The sequence below is a fragment of the Triticum aestivum genome, chromosome 6B, assembly GCF_018294505.1.
Source record: "Triticum aestivum cultivar Chinese Spring chromosome 6B, IWGSC CS RefSeq v2.1, whole genome shotgun sequence".
Taxonomy (NCBI): domain Eukaryota; kingdom Viridiplantae; phylum Streptophyta; class Magnoliopsida; order Poales; family Poaceae; genus Triticum; species Triticum aestivum.
Genome location: NC_057810.1, coordinates 423,742,823 through 423,748,930, shown reverse-complemented (window position 1 = coordinate 423,748,930; position 6,108 = coordinate 423,742,823).

Genomic DNA, 6,108 nt, shown 5'->3' with positions numbered 1-6,108 from the left:
GCGCCTTCTTCATCCAACGGCGTCGGATCCACCCACCCGACGACTGGATCCGCCACGACCCCGCCTTACCTCGCCGCCCTTCGACAGTCCAGTGTTGTCCCGCTCCCCTCTCGGTTCACCGGTGGAGGAAGCCACGTATGTGGGTCTCATGCCAGTGCATGGTTCGCCGGTGATGCATGGTGGAGTGCACCTCGCCATGCGGTGCAGTCTAGAAGTGTTTTTATCATCCATTTTTCTGGATTCTGGATGTGCAATTCAACAGCTACCCCTCCCCATCCTGCAAAACAACGAGGCTCAGGAGCTTTGGTATGGGCAGGGCCCCAGGAAGGAGTTAGGCCCGGTAGAAGTTGCGGGAGGCGCCGATCTTGCCTTATCTGGCTTCCTCCGCTGCCTGCATCTTGTCTCCCTCTCAGTCATGCGTTGCGACGGTCGATCTATAGGGAGGGGTTGATGGCCGCCCAACCATGTGCTGCGACAGCCTCCTTAGAGGGTGGCGACGACGGGCTCTGGCCGTCCACACGGAGGGTTGCAGTGTTTCTTGCCCTGCGAGCATGTGTCACCGCCGGGTGCTGGCCCTGCGGCGCAGCCATGTTCGGTTCGCAGGGGACGCATGGTGCAGTGCACCTCGCCGTGCGGTGCAGTTCATAACAGTTCCCCTCCCCTTATTTTCTTGATTTTTCATGTGCAGTTCAGCCAGATCCCGCGAGCAGTGCGCCTTTGCGCCCCGATGTGGTCCATCCTGCTGTCGCTGGTGCCGTGACTACGAGCAGATGGCGGCTGGAGTAGCCCACTGCAGCATGGAGTTTCCATCGTGGTGCCCTTCCTCCTCCTATCCGTCTTGCTTTCTCTGTGTGGTTTACTGCAGCCCCGTCGCCGGCTAGTGCTGCTCCTTGGGGGCCGTTCACTGTGGTTCACTGAAAAAATTCTCTTGCAGTCCTTGTAGAATGATGCAGAGAGGAAATAAGAGTAGAAAATGGATGTGGATGTTGATGTGGATGAATGCTTGTGTATAATATGTAGCATGCAAATAAAAACTGCAATTAAAGTCGCCTCGTCCCTGCAGTGCATATTTCATGATTAACTAAAAAATATATATGTAGTGCACTACGGGAAAACCAAAACTCTATAGAGAAAAAAGAAAAAGAAAAATGCAGTGCACTCCGGTCTTTAAAAAAGTCCACTCCAAAGGACTTTGAAGTACACTTCATTTAAAAAAATGTGTTTGCAAAAGTTTACAGTGTGTTCATTCAAGAAGTTTAAATAGAGTAGTGAGGTTCACCTTTGAGAGTGCTTGCGGCTCATTTTCAAGAGCGTTGTGGTTTACTTGGACCAAAAGTAAAAACGGAAAAAATGCAAAATAAAAAAGTAATGCAATTCACTTTCGGTAGTGTTGCGGGTCACTCGCTACCGTTGTGAAGTGCATAAAAAAATATCACGCAAACGACAAAAAACTAATGCGCTCCATTTCTCGATGCTATTGCGGTTCACTTATGTTCGACGTGAAGCGCGATTCACTCACTCATCTTGGAAAATTTACGCCTAACAAAAGAAACCATGAAGTACACTTTCCCATCTAATGTACTACGATTTTCATTCCAAAGCAGTGCGTTCGTGTGTCTGATGCAATCCATGTGTTGATTTTGGTGTCGCGAAAAACAGAGTGTCCGCATTTCGGTAATTTTAAAACTGCTCTTAAACCGGAAGGAATTAGAGAGAGTGTTCTACATGAAAATTTTGTGTCCCGTTGATATATTTCCAATGGCATATCACTTGAATCATTCCGATCAGCGGTTCGTAAAGATTTCGCGAAAAACGGCCGCAGCCTCTCGTTGTCAACCGCACAATTTTCTAAATTAACTAAAAACCTTAAGGAATGTCAAAAATATTTCAATATATGAAAGTTGAGCCTCGCCCGTAGCTTTCCAACAGCGTTATCGGATGCCTCGCTTCGACAAACGCTTCAAAAACTGAAGCGAAAATAGTACCAAAAATTATAAAAAAATCGAAAAAACACAATTCCGTGATTTACTAAATTTAAAATTGCTCTTAAACCGTAACGAATTAAAGAAAATAATAGATATGAAAAAGATGCACCTCGGTGATATATTTCTAGAGGTATATCATTTTCTTCATTTCGATGAGCGGTTTAGAAAAAAAATGCAAAAAAACGCTCGCTGCCACTCGTCTTACGCCGCACCATTTTCAAAACTGCTTTTAAACCGCGAAGAATCTCGAAAAGTGTTCAACATGACGAAGTTGCGCCTAATCCATAGATTTTCAACCGTATATTACATGCCTCTTTCCGATAAACGGTTAAAAAACTAGAGCAAAAAGGGCACCGAAAAAACACAGCGTGCAGTATTTTTTCGACGGGAAGTTCACTCGCCTAAGTACTGCAAGGCACTTGGTTCAAAAAATGACGTGCACTCGCGTTGAGCATGCAGTGCAGAAGTGTTATCAAAATAGTTATTCTGCTAATATTAGCATAATAGACCGGCTGTATGCGGCACCCCCCTCCACAGTTTACACCCCGGTCATATTCTTGTAGTGCTTAGGCGAAGCCCTGCACGGATCACTTCATCATCACTGTCACCACGCTGTCGGGTTGATGGAACTCATCTACTTCCTCGACACCTTGCTGGATCAAGAAGGCGAGGGATGTCATCACGCTGAACGTGTGCAGAACTCGGAGGTGTCGTACGTTCAGTGCTTGATCGGTCGGAGTTAGAAGAAGTTCGACTACATCAACCACGTTGTCAAACACTTTCGCTTTCAGTCTATGAGGGTACATAGACACACTCTCTCCCTCATTGCTATGCATATCCAAGATAGATCTTGCGTGAGTGCAGGATTTTTTTTTGAAATTGCATGCTACGTTTCCCAACAATGAACACTCGTCAACCTCACAATCCCATGAGTTGACGAAATGGGCTCTTGAGAGCAATGACGATTTGCGATTCCGCGGATTGTCCTTACCACCACTCTCTTCGTGAATGTACTACGCACATCTCTTTTACTTGGCTCTCACACGGCTATGGGCTATATACCACTTGTCACCTTATGCTCATTTTACCGTGTTCACTTTGCATGTCATGCCTCTTTATATTCCTTTGCCATGCGATTGTGAACCGTGCTTGCACTTACATATGATTCACCATTTTTCTACTACTATGTGTATTTGCATGCTCGATGGAGATCCTTGTTGCTATTGCCATGTTTACCATGTGCCACATGCTACTGTTGATTCTTGTGTTGGAAGAGTCATGATGTTCCACGTGCTATTTACATAGAACCTCTCGCTAATGCAATGATGATACTATATTCCTATCTTGTTTTCATGCTTGTGATATGTCATGTGTATTATTCATGCCTACTATTTACACACATGTCATGCTTGACATGATTACCTCTAGTATGTTGCATCTTTGCACCACTAGCTTGCTAGACTTGATCGTCATGATTGCTTACTATGATGCATCACCCATGATCCATTCTTGCTTGTTTCATTGGGTTGATGGCGTATATCTTCATGCCTCTTGCATAATTTATCCTGCTCGATTTCAATTGTCTCCATTAGTTGCATCTCTCATATTGCCTTGTGGTGAGTGCAACCATGCTATGTTTATTTATCTTGGAGACTTGGACATCTTACATGTGACACATGCTTGTTTCATTTCACTTAATGCATTTGGTTGTTCTAGCATCTTATGCCTACATACCATGCACTACACCCTTGTCCTTTCTTACGATAAGAATGTTGAAACACTTGTTTGGTAACCCACCACACGAATAGGTTTTGCAATTCCGCTAACCTCATTTGTTTTTCCGAGTGTTTGTCATGTTTTTTTGTTTTGAAGGATTCACAAGGCGATACCATCATGAGACATATTGGTTATGTGAAGGCGTACTTGATGTGCAACTCCAACATCTTCGGGCATATTCATAAGGTGAACTCTTTCCCTTTGATCCACCCTCAAATACGCATATTGGATGGGTCATTCTTTCATTGTTGTCTCCTTCTTCTTGTCTACATGGTACATATATTGGATGGAGGACCGACATTCGAGAAGGACCCTATGGATCTTAAAGTTGAGGAGTGTTCGAACTTAGTGGAAGCACCACCATACCACCACTTATGCCATAACACTGAGCCATGGTACAACAGCACCCATAATAAGTTTGCACTTTATGCATGGATTGACTTGCATTATGATTGCCTTGTTGCATCTTGTATTTCTATGTCATCCATGATATATGAGCTTATGCACTTCATTAGCAAATATGTTGTGATCTTTCTTGATGGCATCTTCATACATAATGATCACATTACCCATCATCAATTGCATGATCACATAGTCACATTGAGCACCAATTACCACATTCATGCTTTTGGTACACCATTCCATTATGACATCATTTTGCACAATGGTTGCCTTGATCACATTCACAACACCTTTGTGTGCACAATGAATGAATTTGCTCCCATGAATGCATTACATATCATTCTACATCATTTGGATAAGCATCTCATGCCTTGTCACGAATAATCTTTTTGAACGGACTCATACTTCCTTGATGGACGCATTGTGTGCGCTAACCATTGTATTTCCAACTGTCCCTTGTGTTTGCTCGTTTTGCATGTATACCATTCTGATGACATCTTGAATTACTTAGATTGTGCCATCACATACACTCTGTCCGACAACAAGTACATCCATGCCTACCGTGTACATGGCGATACGGTTTACGATCTGAGGTCAGATCTTTCCGAAGGGGGAGGGGATGATGTGGAGCATCCCATGGTCATCTCCATGTACACCTTCATAGCACCTCAGGCCCCAAGTGGACCTACCGGACTTAAGGTGAACCTGCTCCTCTTCGAGATTTACATGAATATCCATTAGACTTGGTTGCTACCTCACCATGGATCATTGTGCATCATTAGGTACGAGGATGACCACCACCAAGCAGCTAGGGAGCATCCTGGAGGCCAAGGAGAAGGACCCCAAGGCCACAAGGAGGAAGAAGGAGTGCGCCAAGATCAACTCTATACCTCCCAGGCGACCCCGTGCGCATGGACTACACATGGAGCTGGCGCTGGAGCACCCCGTGCGCACGGGCTTGTATCGTGCCCGCGGGACTGATAACCCACAAGTATAGGGGATCGCAACAGTTTTCGAGGGTAGAGTATTCAACCCAAATTTATAGATTCGACACAAGGGGAGCCAAAGAATATTTGCAAGTATTAGCAGCTGAGTTGTCAATTCAACCACACCTGGAGATTAATCATCTGTAGCAGTGACCAATAGCAAAGTAATATGATAATTTTGATAGTAGTGACAGCAGGAATAGTAATGGTAACAGTGATAGCAGTAGTCACTTAGCAAGATAATGTAGGATAAATTTGTAGCCATTGGATCGATGATTTGTTGGATGACATTCGTCATGTGACAGTCATAACCTAGGGTGATACGACACTAGCTCCAGTTCATAAATATAATGTAGGCATGTATTCCGTAAATAGTCATACGTGCTTATGGAAAGAACTTGCATGACATCTTTTATCCTACCCTCCTGTGGCAGCGAGGTCCAATTGGAAACTAAGGGATATTAAGGCCTACTTTTAATAAAGAACCGGAACAAAGCGTTACCACATGGTGAATACGTGAACTCCTCCAACTACGGTCATCACTGGGAGTGGTCCCGACTATTGTCACTCCGGGGCTGCCGGATCATAACATGTAGTAGGTGACTATAACTTGCAAGATCGGATCTAGAACATGAATATAATGGTGATAACATAAACGGTTCAAATCTTAAATCATGGCACCCGAGCACAAAGTGACAAGCATTAAGCCTGGCAAAGTCATAGAAACATCAATCTCATAACATAGTGGATACTAGGGATCAAGCTCTAACAAAACTAACTAGATTACATGAATCCAACTCCTCATCGACCAGCGAACCTACGAAGGAATTTCTCACTCCCGATGGGGAGCATCATGGAATTAGCGATGGAGAAGGGTTGGTGATGACGAAGAATGAAGATCCCCCTCTCCGGAGCCCCAAACGGACTCCAGATCTGGCCTCCCGATGAAGAACAGGAGG